General features: G+C 41.3%; 1 pseudogene; it reads right to left on the bottom strand.

Moving 5' to 3' along the window:
- LOC109234931 lies at positions 302-13,382 on the bottom strand (annotated as a pseudogene).

The following is a 20,507-nucleotide window of genomic DNA, read 5'->3' as shown; positions in this document are numbered from 1 at the left end:
AAATAGGTCCAACAGTGGTCTGATTTGGACCTTCTTCAGATGATGTCTCTTGGGATCTAATCCACCTCTTCTTGGACATGAATTTGGACCATAAAATAATTATAATACCTAGACAACTCATATCCTTTATCCTTGATCTCTTCCTCCTAACTAACAATTTCTTTATTCGCTCCTGAAGTATGACCTTGTTTTGTGACCTTTTAGCTTGAGATCATGTTAAAGGCCCTCTTTGAGATTCTAAAGCTTCATCATTATCCTTGAATAGAGTTGAGATTCCTAGGATGCTATCACCCTATTAGTTTCATGTTGCTGCCTTCTGGTGATAGCTCACAATCGATCTCGAGCACTCCATAAGTTGATCTTCCAATTAATTAGTATGCAACTCGCATGTCTTACTCCACTGCTGGACACCGTAGAGTGTGGTCTGAGCTGTATAGATTGCTGCAGTAGCTATGAGTGATGGTGGAAACTTAAGCATTTCATATTCCACTAGACAAAGCTCAACCAAGAAGAAAGACATCAACTTAAGCTTCCTATTAGATTGAACAGCCTTAAGATATCTTCTCATCAAAACATATGCAGTTGGAACTGACATGTTAAACTGCATATCTTGATCATTATTCTTTCCACTTCAAGAACCTCCTTCCTTAAATAGGCTTTGTCCGACATAAACACAAAATCTTCCACTAATGGAACAGAAACTTCCACATATTTGCACGCTAATAGCATGGCAACCAACCCAACAAGCTGTAACTTCTTCCTAACAACACCTTGCTTCTCCAAAAATCTATCTATCAAATTAACAGTCAGGAACAACGTCTCTTCTCTGAGCCTTAATCTATAGAATTTCAACAAGCTCTATATGGGATTTGCTTCCCAAAAGTGACACTGGTTGTGCAGGTTTTAGTGTGACAAGATTCGGTGATGTAGAACTATCATTTAGTCGTCTTCTGATCATCATCTACAAACATATAAAATGTAATGCGTTGTGTTCTTTCTACAACACTATCTACCGTTACGTCATCTGATCTTTGTATTTTTTCACTTCCTCGTTTATAGCCATTAGTGTAGCCTTGTTACGCCCCATATTTTTGTACATAAAAGTGCGTCGTAAGTAACTAATGTAAGACCAAAAATGAGATCATCTTTGGAAGTATATAAAGTAATTTATCATGGTACCTCGGGTGTTACATATATTGACGATCATGAACAACAAGTACAAAGAGAGTTGGAAGGTTTAGAAGCTGAGGAATTGAAGAAAATAATATTTCGTCGAAAGTTGTCAAGTTTGGAATCTTATAACATGTACTTTTGGGGTGAGACTAGGGTTCTTAAAATAATAAGGAGGTTATATTATGAGTTATGTTAGTCGTATGATAGTCATGTGTTATATTTTGAAGTCAAGCGAGTTGTGGAACAAAAGTCGCCGAAAGTTACCACAAGTTGCATTCATAAGTTTTACTGAACATTTGGGTCAAATGTAACTCCGGTTTTCTCCCAATATACTTAGAGTTATTGGGTGTTCCACTCATAAAACTGAAGTTCTATGAGTCTATTTTCTAACGCATTAAACCATTTGTCAATACGATATTGGAGTATAGATATATATGCATTGCGAGACTGCACAGGTTGCTAGGTGACAAGTAGGTGTGTCACCTACTTGGTTAAATGAGAGCCCAAAAGAAGCTATTTCGGGGCAGACAAAGAGCCCATTTAAGGGCTTATATCCTGAAATATAACCCTCATTATATATCACAAATAACCAGACCTAAACCCCTGCAAACGTCCTCCCAAAAATTACCCATAAACCCTAATTGATTTTCTCTCCCTTTCAAGTTTTAATAGGAGGTAAATCCTAGAGTTTGAGGAACTAAGATAGGAGCTGAGTCATACAACAAATAAGGTAAGTTTAATTCTTTCTTTCATCTATTTTTTCTGCTGTAAATTCATTGTATGTCGTTCTATACTTGTAAGAACTCATGGGACGGTGATCGGAAGCCACGAGTTCGAGTTTTTCACTTGTAGCGGACTGTTCTATGGATTGTTTTGTGTTGCTGTTGCGCTGCATGTTTTACTACTATTTTCTGGAGTTTTGGAGGAGGAAGGGTGTGTATAAGCACCACATAAATACAGGGTGGAGGGCTGGTCGTTTGTCGTAACATTTCCGGGTGGTTTGACACTACTACAGTGGTCGTTTTGGGTATGAAGAGATTGGGGTGTGTTGGGCTGTTTTATAGTATTTGATGGTGTATATAAGGCTGGAAAATAATCTATATATGCTGTTATTGTTGTGTTCTTATGTTGTTGGTATTATCTTGAATTCGGAGGAAGTAAGGATTATAGGGGAGATGCTGCCCGTTTTAATATAAAATAAGCTTGTCGTTCGTTGTGCGATAGTTGTACCTTTCGTAACTTAATGATAGTATTACTGTCGTTGTTGTACTTAAGATGCCAAGAGGCGAGTTCAACTTGGTGATTTGAAAGATTGTGATAAGGTATGTTAAGGCTAAGCCCTTCCTTCATTTTGGCATGATCTCGTAACTACATGTGTTCAGTAACGAGGCATAAGGAGAATTTGATACTCCCTAATTTATATACATTATCCTAGTGTCATAAGTTACAGTATTCTCCCTTATCGGGACTTTATATTCAATTGAGTATTGTCTTCTTCCAGTCAAGAGAGCATAGGGTCAATGTATATACAGTCTTACAGTATTTTCACCACCATCAAGCTATAATCGGTGGGCAGGCCCCTATTTGAAAACCTCTGATCAGATGGTAAGTTATATACCGAGCCTAATGTGGTCGAGCGCCTATGAGCGAGCCCAGAATGGCCGAGACACAGAGCGTAGTATGGCTGAGCGCCTATGAGCGAGCCTACTACGATAGAGCAGTTACACGTTCTGAGCCTTATAGGGCCGAACATTTATTTTACTTACTGTATTGAGAGAGTTGAGTCAGTATCAGCAGGTAAGTATATCTCCATATCATCTTTGACTCTCAGTTACTTTCAGTTATTATGTTATCCGTTCAGTTTCAACTTTCAGTTATTTTATTGTCTTACATACTCGGTACATTATTTCTCTACTGACGTTCTTTTTTCTGGGGACGCTGCATTTCATGCGTGCAGCTTCAGACAGACAGACGCGTAGACCTCCTCAGTAGGTGTTGCCCGAGTTCAGCCTGATCGGTAAGCTCCACGTCTTTCAGAGTTGCCGAGTCTAGAGTTTTGTGTACATCTTATGTATATATGTATATATGTTATGGGTAGGTTGGAACCCTGTTCTGATCACATTACATCCATCAGTAGAGGCTTGTCGACATATTGTATCAGTTAGTGCAGTATGTTGGGCTTGTAGTCCTTGTATGTATATTTTGTTGGTTTGTCAACTCTAGTAGTTATGACGACCTTATCAGCCCAGCTTTATATTGATGTTTAGTCAGTGTTAGTTTCCGTTCAGTTTTGTATTTTGTTTCGCAATTTATCTTGCAATGTGGCCCCATGGCTAAAGTATGACATTATATGTTCAGAGTCCTTTAGTCGCAAGTTGATACGCAAGGTTAGGTGAGGCACCGGGTGCCGGTCTCGCCTCCCCAGGTTAGGGGCGTGACAAGCCTTTAATGAATCTGATCTTTTTTAGCCTTTAATGTATCTGATCTTTCTTCTTTAGTTGTTTATTTTTTGCTACTAAACTGGCATAAACTTATTATTTTAACAGATCAAAAATTTGAAATCCAAAAAACCTATCATTGAAGAAAGTGGAGATCAAGTCGATGTACACGAGGTTTTTGGTTTGTCAAGGATGGTTTAAAGACATTGTCTTATGTACATATGTATGCTGCAATTTTACTTTTTCTCTTTTTAGGAATTGTTTAAAATAATGTCTTACAATTTGGACTGATTTCTTGTAAATATAATACTTTAGTTCTTTGTATTAACAAGATATTAAGTATTTGGTTTATCCTCCAATGTTGTTGACCGTTATGAAAGCATATAAATAATTATTGCTATTCATGTAATTTAATTTTTCGTAATTATATTTATTATATTTTCATATTAGCAAAGAAAAATGTGGTCATTAGAACTCTTTAACAAGTTTCTCAAATAGATAAATGACCATTAACGAAGGAAATTTTGGCCTTTAAAAATAATTATACAGTTATGGAAGCGAATATCGGTCACTAATAGCACTTGAATTGACATAATTAGTTGTTGTCATTAAAAACTTTTAACGACTGGATAACAAGTTAGCGAGGGAAAAATCCTGTCACTAAAAAGCATGTATAACAACCGAAAATTATGCCATCGCTAAAGTGAATTTAACGACCGGATTGTAAATTGTTTGCTAACCTTTAACGTCGGAGCTTTTAACGACCGGTGACGACCGGATTTTTTCTGGTCGTTATCAACTTTTAAAGATTGGAACTGGACTTTTAACGACCAGATATACCCTCGCTAAAGACCTATTTTCTTGTAATGTGTATTTCGACTCGTACGGTGGTCGGAATTGGATTTTGGGACGTACGCGGTTGATTCGAAAGAAAAATTCTAATTTCGGAAGCTTTAAGTTGGAGGAATTGATTAAGGTTTGACTTTTGAGTAAACGACCTCAGAATCGGAATTTGAAGATTCTAATAGGTTCGTATGATGATTTCAGACTTGGGCGTATGTTCGGGTTGAGTATCGGGTGGTCCGAAAGCTTTTCGGAGCTTATTGTGGAATGTTGCCATTTTGAAAGTTTAAGAATTTCTTATGTTTGGTTTGAAGTGGACTTCGGTGTTGTCGATGTCCGTTTGGGTTTCAAGCTTTTGAATAGGTTCGTATAATAATTTCTGACTTGCATGCAATGTTTGGCGTCATTCCGGAATGTTTTGATATAATTCGGACGCGTTCGTCAAAGTTTGGAAATTGAAAGTTTAAAGAAAGGTTTCGATCGTTGATTTGTAGTTTCGATGTTTTTCTGTGTGACTTGAGGCCTCGAGCAAGTTCGTTTCATGTTTTGGGACTAGTTGGTGTGATTGGACAGGGTCCCTAGGGCCTCGAGTGTCTTACGGGATGGCTGCGGACCAATTTTGGCTGAGTTGTTGTTGCTGGTTTGCTAGTGCTAGTTATGTTCTTCACGAACGCGAAGGGCTTCAAGCGTTCGCGAAGAAGGAATTTGGACTAGGCCCCTTTTGTTCTATGCGTTCGCGAAGGGCAGGCCGGCAAAGCTTCACGTTCGCGGACCCTGTCTCGCGATCACGTAGAGGAACTAGGGAACTAAAGCATGTTGTACTTCGCGAACGCGAGGGACTTACCACGTTCGAGAAGAAGAAATTCTAGGCCTGAGTTTGTTGAGCTTCACGAATGCAAGGGCAGTGACGGGTTCGCGACGAAGGTCGTCTGGGTAGTGTATAAGTTAGCAAAAACTGGTTTTGGCTCATTTTATCTCAAATCTTCCATGGGAAACTATCTTGGGGCGATCTTGAAGGAGCTTCTTCGTCACCCATCACTAGTTAAGTGATTTCTTTAAACTGTGAGTTAAATACATAAATTATACATGGACTGAACATGTATATTGGTGGAAATTGTGTGATTTTGAAGAAAACCTGGAAATTGGTATTTTAGACTTCTAACACGAAATTGGACATGGAATTAGAAATAAATTGTATATTTGAGTTCGTGGTGTTATGGGTAGTGATTATCTTCAAGAATTATTGAAATTAGGGCATGTGGGCCCGAGGGTTGATTTTGTTGACTTTTCGAGCGGAGTTGGGAATTATTATAAATTATTAAATTATACGCATTTGAGTAAATTTTGATTGATTTTCACCTTGTTTTGACTAGTTTCAGATCGTTGGCTTTGAATTGAGGAGTTAAAGAGGCGTTGGAGCCAGTTATGGAACTTCGGAGCGAGGTAAGTCTCATGGCTAACCCTGTGAGGGGAGTTTGCCCCGTAAGTGTTATGTTCTTATGTGCAATATGTTGTGGGAGCTATGCACGTGTGAGGTGACAGGCGTCCGTGCGTATGCTAGAATTCCTGATTATGTCTGGGTAGACTTAGCTTCGCGCCATGCTATAATTGTACTATTTGAGTTATCTTTGCTCGTTTAGTTCCTTTATTTCGCGTTACGACTTGAGACTAGACCTGCATAGAGTGATAGACTCGCTATTATAGAGATGTGACGAACTACTTGATAATCTGCGAAATAATTTTTGCTTCCCTTATGAATTTCTCCCGCATTGTGCGTATTCATTGCAAAGGTTTTCCTTAAAATTTCATAACTCACACGTATATTTGTGAGTGGGGTCAAGGACCCGTTAAAGCTTCTTACTCTAATAGGAGTGGGTCGTCTGCCTTGGCAGTATAATAGATGCATCTATGGTCCGTGGCGCTCGACCCCCGGCAGTGCACACATTATTATAGGATCGAGACGAGCGCCTCAGCAGTATCATACTCTTATGGGATCGGGCCATCTGCCTCGGCACTGTCATGCGTAATATTTGACAGAAAACCAAAGTATCCGTGTGTTTTTCATGATATGAGTTGTGATAACCTATCTGGTAAGGTCCATTTCACATATACTCCGTTTGAGGAGGTAATTGACATTGAGAGCTTGAGTTTACTGTTCAGAGAAGGATTGTACCACGTACCTAAATTTGCTTATATTTTTTATTAACCTATCGTATATTTGTTTACTTCCTACTGTATTTGATTTATTAGACCACTAGTAAGTGCCGATATCGACCCCTCATCACTACTTCTCCGGGGTTAGGCTAGATACTTACTAGATACGCGTTGATTTACGTACTTATGCTGCACTTCTGCACTAAATGTCCAGGATCCGAAAGGTTTATTTGGTGGTCATCTTTGCGTGTAGGCACGGCTGTTGAGGAGACTTTATGGTGAGTTGCATTTCCGGCTACGCATCGCAACCCACAAAGTCCTCATCGTACTATTTACTTTATTCTGTCTTATTTACATTCCAGATAGATGTTGCATTATTATTGTACTCCTTAGTAAATACTCATGCACTTGTGACACCGGGTTCTGGGATATGCTAGTTGATGCTTACGGATTTATATATTCTAATTGCCTTTCATTTTTTTATCAACTACTATTTATGTACGTTGCCCTGGATTTTAAAAGCGTAAATTTCCATCCTTAATAAACATTATGATTTCAAAAGTAATAAAATGAGTAATTAAGTTGATCAATCACCGTTGGCTTGTCCGACGGCGGCGTTAGGCGCCATCACGACCTATAGTGGATTTTGGGTCGTGACAATTACCTATTGTATTGTATCGTATTGTCACTTTAATATAGTATTTGTTTTGACTGTTACTTAAATTTTATTATATGGTATCGCTACATTCATTGTTATATAACGACGAAAATTACCACTTTATGGAACGGCGGATTTGGTGTGGTGGCGTCATTCTCTTACTTTTTTTCTCTCATCTTGCCCTTCCTTGTTATTAAATAATTATATTTTATCCATTATCCTACTTTTTTGTATAATAATTCTACTCTGTATCCTTTTTTTCTTAGTAATGTAGCAATTTATTCTTCAAATTGTTGGTGCGTGACATCATGAAACGATGGCAAATGATACAATATGTAACGATCCAATTTCTCCTACAGGTCGTGATTGCGCCAAACGTTACCGCTAGGCAAGCCCACAAAGAATTAACTCTGTGATCCTCTCTTTTAAAGATCTAAAATAGTTGATCTTTAGTTGTGCATAAATAAGAAGTAAGAATTTAATAAAAATGAGGGATCAAGATTTTTAAAGCAGTGAGATAAATTAAATAACTCAAAAACCATCAAGTGTCTACTAGCTTAAATCTCCAAACCTGGTGTCACGAGTGTTTGAGAAACTAGCAGAATATACAAACGAATACTACACTACTGTCTGAAGTGAAGTAGACAGAAAATACAAGCAAAAGGAATACTTCGGCTACTGCAGAACGGGCTCAGAAGGCAGCTCACCGCACAGTCTCGTAGTTGTAGTCAAGGATGTTTGACAGACTGATATCCAGATCCACCTGTCTCAGATCCTGCACATTTAGTAGAAGTGAAGCGTGAGCATATAAACAACATATACCCAGTAAGTATCCAGTCTAACATCGAAAAAGTAGTGACGAGGGGTCGACTTTGACACTTACTATGGGCAAAAAATAAAAATGTCAAATTTATAACTAAGCATGGATAACATAAATATAGCTGAAAACTCAAATACAAGAAATAGTAAACAATCCTTTCACTAATAGTAAATCCCAAATTTATTTCCATCATTTAAAAATTTTGCATCTCAAGCCAATGAAGCAATATCAATTATAATTGGTTCCAAAGATTAATTACACGCAATTTACGCCGACGTCGTATGGCCTGATCTAACGTAGAATATTTAAATTGTGCAATGCCGAGGGTCGAACGGAACAAACCATAGATGCATCTATCTGCTACCGAGGCGTTCGGCCCGCTCCACGGAAAGAGAAATTACTTTATAATAGGCGATTCAAGATTTATTAAGAGGCTAATATTTAAAGAAACACCAATTCTCACTAACAGTCAAGTGATCCATCCAAGAATTCAAGTAAATAAAATTTAACCTTTTACAATTTCTTTATCATGTTCCAACATGACTTAAGCATTTAAGTTAACAAGTAGGGTGCAAACATCATAAGTATAGCATGGTATGGGTACTAGACTACCCGGACATAAGCATAATTAGTAGCTATGTACGGACTCGCGTCACCACGTGCCTACGTAGCCCCCACAAATAGGAGAACATATTAATCAATTCACCTATGGGGTTAATTACCTCTTACAAGGTCAGAAAAGAGACTTACCTCGTCTCAAAGCTTACTTTCCGATACCAAATTTACTCTAAAGCCTCAACTCGGCGCCGAACAATCCAGAACTAGTCAATAGTATATAAATTAATCAATACATGTTCAAAAGTCCATATCCCAACTATTAAAGTGATTACCAAAACCCAATTGTAGGATTCCTAAAATTTGGCCCCGGGCCCACGTGCCCAGATTCCAGAAATTTTTGAAGAAAGTTGTTACCCATAACCTCATGAACTCAAATATATGATTTTCACTAAATTCCCAAAAAAAAATCCGTGGTTAAATCATATTTTTATCAAAACCCTAGGTTTTCACTTAAACCCATAATTTTCACTAATTTAAATGTTACAATCTACCCATAAACTATGTATTTAATTCACATTCAGTACAAATTACTTACCTCTATTAGTTGATTAAAATCCCTCTCTAACCAGCTCTAAAATCGCGCCCAAGAAGTGTAAAAAATGAGCAAAATGCCTAAGTCCCGTTCTAAAAAGATCACACTGCCTCGAGCAATTCTGCACCTGCGATTGCAAGGTCGCACCTGCGGCATCGCTTCTGCGAACCGAAGTCTGCTTCTGTGGAAGTTCCCAAGGCTGGCTGGCACCGCTTCTGCGGACGGGCCCCCACTTTTGCGGTCCCGCTTCTGCAGAGCTTCAGGCGCACCTGCGATTCCTGGGCTGCTTTTGCGGGTCCTTGCTCACTTCTAGGAGCTCGCACCTACGGCTGGCCCTCCGCAGGTGTGATTACACCAGAAACTTAAGGCTTCAGCTGATGCTCCCAAGTCCAAACTTGGTCCGAGCCTCGTCCGATTAACACCCAGGGCCCCGAGGCCCTGTTCGAATATACCAACATGTTTGAAATCATAAAATGGACTTGCTCAAACTCTCGGAACGCACAAAACAACATTAAAACTAAGATGCCCCAAACCAATTGAATAAAAAATATGACCTTAAAGTTCTTCAGTTTACTCCTAATGCGCCGAAACGTACTTAAACCACTCGGAATGACACCAAATTTTACGTGCATGTCTTAAATGATATTACCTATTCCCGGTCTCAGAATCGCATTCGGACCTCGATATCACCAAACCTACTGCAAACCAAATTTAAAGAACTTTAAAACCTTCAAGAGCCAACATTCACTATTAGGCTCCGAAACGCTCCCGGGTAATCTAAAACTCGATCCGAACATACGGCCAAGTCTGAAATCATCATACGAACCTATTGGGACCGTCAAATCCCAATTTCGAGGTCGTTTACTCAAAATGTTGGCCGAAGTCAATCTTAGCCTTTTAAGGCCAACTTAAGGAACCAAGTGTTCCGATTTCAGCCCAAACTCTTCCAAATACCAAACTAATCATTCCCGCAAGTCATAAAACAGTAAAAACACGTACCGAGAGTCTTAATTAGGGGAATAGGGTTCTAGAAGGCAAAACGACCAGTTGGGTCGTTACATTCTCCACCAATTAAACAATCTTTTGTCCTCGAACGGGTCTAGAATCATACCTGGAGTGCTGATTAAGTGTGCATATCTGCTCCGCATATCCTCCTTGGACTCCCAAGTCACCTCCTCGACTGGTTGGCCCCTCCATTGAATCTTTACCGCGGAAATCCTCTCTGATATCAACTAGCGAACCTGCCTATCAACATTGGCAACTAGTTCCTGAATCGTGCTAAAGTCTAGCACATGTGACAAGTTTGCGTGATACCTTCGGAGCATAGACACATGGAAAACCGGATGAACTCCCGATAGACTAGGAGGCAAAGCAAGCTCATAAGCAACCTCTCCAACTCGTCTCAACACCTCAACTGGGCCTATAAACCTTGGGCTCAACTTGCCCTTCTTCCAGAATCTCATGATCCCCTTCATCGCGAGACTATCAAGAGAACCTTCTCATCTACCATAAATGACACATCACGTGCCTTCTGATTCGCGTAACTCTTGTATCTGGACTGTGCTGTGCGAAGTCGCTCCTGAATCAACTTCACCTTTTCCAAGGCATCCATCACCAAATCAGTACCATATAACTTAGCCTTGACGGGCTCAAACCACCCCATGGCAGAACGACATTGCTGATCATATAATGCCTAATGGAGCCATCTCGATGCTAGACTAATAACTATTGTTGTAAGAAAACTTGGCCAAAAGCAAGAATCAATCCTACTGTCCTCCAAAGTCAATCACACATGCTCTGAGCATGTCCTCTAAGATCTGAAGTGTCCGCTCCAACTGCCCGTCGGTCTGTGGATGAAATGCTGTGCTGAGTTCTATGCGGGTCCCCAACTCACTCTGTACTGCTCTTCGGAAATGCGAAGCGAGCTGAGGGCCACTATCTGAATGATGGAAACAGGCATACCATGCAACCGAACTATCTCTTGAATGAATATCTGGGCCAACCTCTCTAAAGTATACGTAGTCACAACCGAAATAAAGTATGGCGACTTGGTAAACCTGTTGACAATGACCCAAACTGCATCAAACTTCCGCAAGGTCCACGGCAACCCAACTACGAAGTCGATAGTAATGCGCTCCCATTTCCACTCTGGTATAGTCATCTGCTGGAGTAGGCTACCTGGCCTCTATTGCTTATACTTAACCTGCTGACAATTTAGGCACCTAGCTACATACTCAACTATGTCTTTCTTCATCCTTCGCCACCAATAATGCTGCCTCGGGTCAAGATACATCTTCGTAGCACCTGGATTAATGGAATACCGAGAACTGTGTGCCTCTTCTAGAATCCTCCCCCTCAAGACATCGATATTAGGAACACATAGATGACCCTGGAGTTGCAGAACACCATCCTCGCCGATAGTAACCTCCTTGGCACCATCTTATAGTACCGTCTCTCTCAGAATCATCAAGTGCGGATCATCAAACTGTCGAGCCTTGATCTGATCCAATAGTGAAGATTGGGCAGCAATGCATGCAAGAACTCGGTTGGGCTCTTAAATAACCAATCTCGCAAGTCTATTAGCCAAGGGCTGAATGTCCAAAGCTAGTGGCCTCTCCTCTGCTGAAATGAATGTCAAGCTACCCATACTCTCTGCCTTTCTGCTCAAGGCATCTGCAACTACATTTGCTTTGCCCGGATGGTAAAGAATGGTGATATAGTAATCCTTCAGTAACTCAAGAGATCTGCGTTGCCTCATATTGAGTTCCCTTTGCTTGAACAAATACTACAAGCTGCGATGATCGGTGTAAACCTCACAAGACACCCCATAAATATAATGCCGCCAGATCTTAAGATCATGAACAATCGCGACTAACTCTAGATCGTGCACGGGGTAATTCTTCTCATGGATCTTCAGCTAACGTGAAGCATACGCAATAACTCACCCCTCCTGCATTAATACACAACCCAAACGAACGTGTAAAGCATCGTAATACATAGTATACATGCTCGAACATGAAGGCAACACTAGAACTGGGTTGTAGTCAGAGTTGTCTTGAGCTTCTGGAAGCTCGCCTCACAATCATCGGACCAACAAAATAGAGCACCCTTCTAGGTCAATCTAGTCAAAGGTGCTGCAATAGATGAGAAGCCCTCCATAAATCGGCGATAATAACCTGTTAACCCCAAGGATCTCCTGATCTCAGTTGCCGAAGTGGGACGAGGCAAACTCTGAACTGCCTGAATCTTCTTGGGATCCACCTTAATACCCTTTCCTGATACAACATGCCCCAAGAATACTACACAATCTAGCCAAAACTCACACTTGGAGAGCTTCTATTCCCGCAAGGTCTGAATCACCACTCTCAAATGTTGCTCCTGCTCCTCCATGCTACGTGAGTAGATCAAGATGTCATCAATGAAGACAATGATAAACAAATCAATGTACGGCCCGAACACCCTGTTCATCAAGTCCATAAATGCTACCGCAGGGGCATTAGTCAAGCCGAAGAACATCACTAGAAACTCATAATGGACATATCTAGTCTGGAAAGCAGTCTTCAGAACATCTGAATCCCGAATCATCAACTGATGGTACCCTAATCTCAAGTCGATCTTAGAGAACAACCTAGCACCCTGCAACTGGTCAAACAAATCATCAATACGTGGCAACAGGTATTTGTTCTTGATGGTGAGCTTGTTCAACTGGCGCTAATCAATGCACATCATCATAGTCCCATCTTTCTTCTTCACAAATAACACTGGTGCACCCCAAGGTGATACACTCGGCCTGATGAACCCCTTTGCTAGAAACTCCTAAAGTTGTTCCTTCAACTCCTTCAACTCTTTCGGAGCCATACGGTACGGTGGATAGATATAGGCTGGGTACCTGGACCCAAAATCAATGAAGAAATCGATATCACAATCAGATGTCATGCCTGGAAGATCGAAAGGAAACACGTCGAATAACTCCCGGTCTACGGGTACTAAATACATTGTTGGAGTCTCTTTAGTAGTATCCCGAACGTAGTATAGATAAGCCAAATAACCCTTCTCGACCATGTGTTGAGCCTTCATAAAAAAGATCATCCAACTCGGCGTGCTGACAAACGAACCCTTCCACTCCAATCTAGGCAACTCTTGCATTGCCAAGGTAACAGTCTTGGCATGAAAATCAAGGATGGCGTGATATGAAGATAACCAGTCCATGCCCAGAATGACCTCAAAGTTGGTCATATCAAGCAGCAGAAGATCCGCTCTAGTCTCATAACCACAGAATGTAACAAGACAGGACCAATAGATTCGATCCGCCGCAATAGAATCACCCATAGGAGTGGACATATAAATAGGAGTGCCCAAATACTCATGAGAAACATCCAGAAAATGAGCTAACATGAATGATACATATGAATAGGTAGACCCTAGATCAAATAATACCGAAGCATCCCTACCGCAGACAGAAATAGTACATGTGATCATGGCATCTGATACCACAGCATCTGGTCTGGCCGAAAAAGCATAGAACCTAGTTGGTGCATCGACGTGCTGGCCCCCACCTGACTAGCATGTAACTGGATGGCCTCCACCTGCCTTGCCTCCACCTCTAGAATGGCCCCTACCCGCCTGCCCTCCGCCTCTAGGCGTTCGGATGGCTGGTGCTATAATCATGGGCTGCTGACCCTGTTGCCCTCCCTTGCCCTGAAGCCTGGGTAGAACATCCGCATATTACTGAGATCCACGCACTCGAAACAATCTCTTGGCACGATGATCTACTGACCTGAAGCCTAACCCTGGTGGCCTGAATACCCACTGGAAGAACCCTAGATAACTGGTGGGTGGTAAGAACTCTCTGGTATGGCACTGAAATAGGGTCGAACTGTAGCACCCCGAGGAGGCGGCGGTGTTGGATATGTGGGCCCGCTAGGCTGACCTCTGCCCCCAGTTGGGACACCTCCAAACTCTCCATAATAACAGACTCGCTTGTGCTGCTGCATCTGCTCTTTACCTCTCTGACGGTAACCCTCAATCCTCCGAGTTATCTCCTCTACTAGTTGATAAAAAGTCCCCATATCAACCTCTCGGGCTATGCTGGCCTGAATACCTAAGTGCAACCCCGGAACAAACCTCTGCACTCTCTCTGCGTTAGTAGGAAGTATCATAAGTGCATGTCTAGACAATGCAGAGAATCTCGCCTTATAATCAGTCACTCACATCTGACCCTGCTGGTGCTGCTCAAACCGAAACCGCAACTCTTCCCTCTAGGAGGGTGGAATATACCTATCCGTAAAAAAGCGTGTAAATTGATCCCAAGTCATGGGAGGAGAACCTGCTGATCTGCCGAGAAGATGTGACTGCCACCATCTACAGGCCCTGTCCTCCAACTGGAAAGTAGTGAAATCCACCCCATGGGACTCTAATATACTCATGTTGTGTAGTTTGTCCCTCACCTATCAATGAAGTCCTGGGGATCCTCATGTCGCTCACCTCCAAGGATAGGAGGTTGAAGCCTGGTCCATCTGTTCAATAGCCTTTGCGGCTCGCCAGCCACAGCTGGTCTAGGCTCAAGTACAGCTGCTGCAATTTGCTGGGCTCCGCCAACGGGTAGTGCACCCGGTGTCTGATATACGGTAGATTCTTGTCTTGGAGCCTGAGCAGTAAGGGTCTGTGCTCCCCCTCCCTCCTGTGATGTGGTTGGATCCGCTGGAAATAAACCAGCCTGGGTCATAATATCCTTGAACTACAACATACGGCTCATAACCTTCTGATAGCTCGGTGATGATATGAAATCTACTGGGGCTAGCTCTGTTGCAGGCACCACGCCCTGCTCCTCAATAGTGGGATCCTCCATTGGATCCGTTGTTGGTATAACGGGGGCAACTCTGGGATCCTCTACCTCAGGCTGGTGCCTTCCCCCGGCCTCTACCTTACCTCTAGCAATAGGGGGAGCAGCTCCTCCCGGGTCTGGAACATCCGCCGTGCGCGTTCTCACCATTTGTGAAGAGAATAAGAGAATGACACTTAGTATAACATCAACTGCACGATAGGAGATGAAGAAAGAGTAGTTGCCTAACACCCTATAGCCTCTCGAAGATAAGTACAGACATCTCCGCACCAATCCGCAAGACTCTATTAGGCATGCTCATAACTTGTAAGACCTACGTGAACCTTGTGCTCTAATACCATGTTGTCAGGACCCAATTTCTCCTAATGGTCGTGATGGCGCACAACGTTACTGCTAGGCAAGCCTATAGTGAATTAACTCTATGATCCTCTCTTTTAATGATCTAAAATAGTTGATTTTTAGTTGTGCATAATAAAAAGTAAGAATTTAATAAAAATGACAGATCAAGATTTTTAAAGCAGTGAGATAAATAAAACAACCAAAAACTATCAAGTGTCTACTAGCTTAAACATCCAAGACCTGGTGTCACATGTGTATGAGTAACTAGTAGAATATACAAATGAATACTACACACTGTCGGAAGTGAAATAGACAGAAAATACAAGCAAAAGCAACACATTGGTTGCTGCAGAACAGTTACAACTGAGCTTTACCACACGATCTAGAGTAAGAAGAAAGAGTGACAGTCCTAAATGACATGTAGCCTCCTGCTTATAAGTGTGGTGCACAACACACCCATAAACAAGACTCTACTAGACACGGCTTGTAGACTCCCTAGGACAAAACTGTTTTGATTCCACTTTTGTCATAGCCCAAATCGAAGTGCTGCGACGGGCACCCGATGCCTTACTCAACCGAATACCAGCGTAACTTATCTTTTGTATCATACTATCATAGGTAAAAGAGCTGAAATGACCGTCATGAGATAACCAGAATAAACATAAGAGAATTCTAGACATAGGACGACATGATATAGAAACTTATACACGTGACATACAGGCCTACAAGGCCAACATGATCATTTGTACACTCAAAATATAGGTCGATAAAGCCATACAAGTATCTATACACATGATATCTGTCTACAAGCCTCTAAGAGTACAAAAACGTCATAAAGGTTGGGCCAGAGCCCCTCCATACCAATCAATATATGTCTAAATCATACTGACCGAATACGTAACTCCGGAGCAAGTGGATTGCACCAACACCTTCCGCTGAGCAAATAGCTTACCAGGAGGACTGTCAAACTGTCTATCATGACCTGTGGGCATGAAGCGCAGCGTCCCTAGGCAAAAGGGACGTTAGTACATACAAAGTACCAAGTATGTAAGGCATGAAAGAAACATGGTGTAAAGACCTCAACATGTAAGTTTTAATATCTATGTGAATCGTGAAACATTTATAATGTCATGCGTGTGTATATGTCATACCATGCATAGGTATATGAGTACAAAACATCATCAAGCCTCTGAGGGCATCCCATTATGTCAGCCTCTGTGGGCAAAATCATCAACGTATACCAGCTGATCAGGTGGTGATGCGTATATAATGCCATAACCTTTCCCATACCCCATATACATATAATATATGCGGATATAACACCATCAGGTCATGGGTCAATGTAGATGTATAAATGAATGCAATGCATGAGAAGTAAGCCAATATGATCTCTCAGAATGTCATAAGATCATTATGCATTCGATTACTATCATGAAATAACCTTTACCAACTTACGTATTTACTGAGACCCATGAACAGATGATAGAATAATAGGACACATGGGGAATCAATAACATAGGAACCCGTAGTACTTTGAAGAAAGTTGCGTGTTTTCTTTTTTCGTTTGTATCATATGGATCATGCCAAAAGAAAAGAAGGGATAGCCTTACATACCTTTGTCGTTTACCTAATCACACGATGTCGCTTCAGCCCGTTAGTACTTCAATCTACAACAAACAATGAGGGACTTTTGTTAAACTTACAGAAGCTATAACTCAACACAAATGAGCGATTAGCTCATCTATAAAATTTTGAACAGCACCTCCCCTTATTCTTTTCATTTTCCTCAAATCAACAAACAAGACCAACATGTCCAGAATGTCAACAAACGCAAAAATATATATATATATATATATATATATATATATATATATATAAGTGGACCATCTCACCCAATAACCAAATTCTAACTTGCACTTTCCAAGCCTTCTCTTTTTCAAAAAACATGAACCGCAATAGCAACAGTAATCTTCTAATGACCCGGCCGCTCGTTTTGAGAGTTGTAGCCTTGTTCCCTCATTTACTGCCCATTTTGTGCTCTACAGCTATTATATGACTTACCGGATTAGTTGGTTCGGGTCCAGAATGAAATGAGACACTTAGTCTCTTAATTGAAAGCTTAAGTTGGATAAGTGGACCGAATTATGATTTATATGTAAACAAACTCGGATTTGAATTCTGACAATTCTGTTAGCTCCGTTAGGTGATTTTGGACTTAGGAGCGCGTCCGGATTGTGATTTGGAGGTTCTTAGTAAAATTAGGCTTGAAATGACAAAAGTTAGAATTTTGGAAAGATTGACCGGGAGTGAACTTTTTTATATCGGGGTAGGATTGGATTTCCGTAAGTTGTAGTAGGTCCGTGGAGTCATTTATACTTGCGTGCAAAATTTTAGGTCAATCGGACGTGATTTGTAAAATTTGGAAATTTTAAAGTTCATTAGACTTAAATCCGTGTGCAATTCGTGTTTTTAAAGGTTGTTTGAAGATTCGACTAAGTTTGTATTAGGTTATAAGATTTTTGGTATGTTTGATTGAGGTCCTGGGGGCCTCGAGTTGATTTCGGGTGCTTAAGGGACTTGGAGTTTGGTTTGAGAAACAGCTGAAGTTTTGCTGCAAAACAGCTGAAGTTTTGCTGCTGCTGGTGTAATCGCACCTTCGAAGTGGCAACCGCAGGTGCGAGCCCGCAGAAGCAGGGCAAGATCCGAAGAAACGGCCAAGGGAGAGGTGAGCAGAGATTGTAGGGGCAAAGATTTTCCCGCACCTGCGTGGTCAAAAAAGGGCGCAGGTGCGATGGCATTTTTCGCACATGCTATATGCGCAGATGCGGTCCAGAGCTCGCAGAAGTGGAGGCAACTGGTTAAGTGGATTCAACAGAAGCAGAGATTGAACCACAGAATTGGTTCCGCAGGTGCGGATAAGTTGTCACAGGTGCGAAAAGCATGGGCAAAATGTTTAAAAATGAGGGTTTGCGTTTTGGCTTCATTTCAACAATTTGAACTCGGTCAGGCGATTTGGGGGAGGATTTTCGAGGGGGTTCTTGAGGTAAGCTTCTTGTACTCGTTTTTTTATCAATAATCTTGTTTCCCATTGTTTTTCTCACCTAGATTGTGTAGTTTTGAGGTGAAATTGGGGGTTTGAGACTAGGGTTTTGGAGAGTCAATTTGGGGGCTTTAGGTGGATATTTTGTGTTGGATTTTGATAAAAAATTGTATGGTTAGACTTGTGAGTGAATGTGCTTTCAGGTTTTGTGATTTTAGTTGAATTTCGATACGTGGGCCCGGGGGCCGACTTCTAGCCAATTTCGGATTTTAGCTTATAAATTCATATTTTTCTTGTGGAATTGATTCCTTTAGCCTATATTGATTTAATCGTACTTCTTGTGGCTAGATTCAAGACGTTTGGAGACTGATTTGAGAAGCAAAGGCGTGGTGGCGTAGAGTTTCCCAGATTGAGGTAAGTAAGACTTTCAAACATGGTTCTGAGGTTCGAAACCCCGAATTATGTGTTATGTGATTGATATTGAGGTGATGCACATACCAAGTGACTGGCGTACGGGCGTGCACCATGTGAATTGGGACCTGGTTGATTCCATGGCACTGTAAAGTGATCCTATCTTGTTGATATCCGTGTTTTTCACCATGTGATAAGATAATTGAACTGTCAATCATGCCAGCGATCATGTTTAGGCTATATGCTGATACTGTTGGGACCCATAGTGGTCGTTTCTTGCTGTTGACTTACTGATCTCATTGATATTTCATACTCAGTCATGTTCATTCATTTCATATCATATCTCTGTCTCTGTTATTATTTATTTATACATCATATCATTATGTTCGGGCTAGTTTCATGACATTTGTGAGCCCGTGAGTGAGACTGGGGAGATCGATGACTGAGTGAGGTCGAGAGCCTGATTGTGAGTGACATTTGTGGGATCGGGCTGCGCGCCACAGCGGTGATATTGATTTATGATAGCGTTTGGGCTGAAGCAGCTCCTGTTGAGACTGCACACACCCCAGTAAGCACGGTTGATATTATTGAGGGACGGATGTTCCCTGGACATGGATCTTGTCCGTAGCATTATATACCTAGAGATGGATCTTCTCTGTGGGCTGGAATTGCCCTACTCGGTACTGGGGTACTGATGATCAGTGATGTATATATTCTAGGATAGATCTTCCTTGGGCCGTGTGGGCCATATACAGTACCGAGTGATTGAGAATTTGAGAGTGTGAGCACATGAGGCTGTCAGCATGATGCATCACACAGCATGTGCATTGGCATGTAGAAGTAGCGGAGTTATATTCTTCATATCATTTAGATTTGATCTATTTTTACTGTTTTGAGCTATCTATTGAACTTGAATGCATGCTTACGTTTTCTGTACTGTTTTTTCTATATTGAACTATTTCGGTTGAGTTTGTCACCACCTTTCAGTCCAAAGGTTGGATATGTTAGCTATTGACTTGGTTGTACTCACGCTACACCCTGCACCTCGTGCGCAAATCCAGGTACTTCCAGTCATGGCAGCTGCTGATTTAGAAGTCAGGACCTCGGAGACTATCGAGGTAGCTACATGGCATTCCCAGGCCTTGACTCTCCTCCATTATCTTTATTTGTATTTCAGTTCTTATTCCCTTGACATTATAGTAGATTGTATTCTGGTATAGATGCTCATGTACTCGGTGGCACCCCAGTTTTGGGATAGATTTTATTTTGTTGCGGATTTATCTCTATTCAAAAACGTTTTTCTTAAATATTAATTGCTTCCGTCTTATTTTCAAATCTTTTACTGTGTCGAGATGTTGAATAGTGTCTTGCCTAGTTCCACGATAGGCGCTATCACGACAGTTGGTTTTGGGTCGTGACAAGTTTGTATTAGAGCCTAGATTACATAGGTCTCACTAGTCATGAGTAGATTTAGTAGAGTATTGCGGATCGGTATAGAGATTTCTGTACTTATCTTCTAGAGGCTGTTAAACCCTTAGGAAACTTCAGATTCTTGAATTCTTGTCGTGCGAGTCTGTTTATTCCACTAACAGAACTTCTATTATTCTATTCTCTCACAGATGGTAAGTACACGCACTAC

This window comes from Nicotiana attenuata, chromosome 11 (assembly GCF_001879085.1).
Source record: "Nicotiana attenuata strain UT chromosome 11, NIATTr2, whole genome shotgun sequence".
NCBI classification, from domain to species: Eukaryota; Viridiplantae; Streptophyta; class Magnoliopsida; order Solanales; family Solanaceae; genus Nicotiana; species Nicotiana attenuata.
The sequence above is the reverse complement of the archived record's forward strand: the minus strand, read 5'-3'. Positions and strand labels throughout refer to the sequence as shown.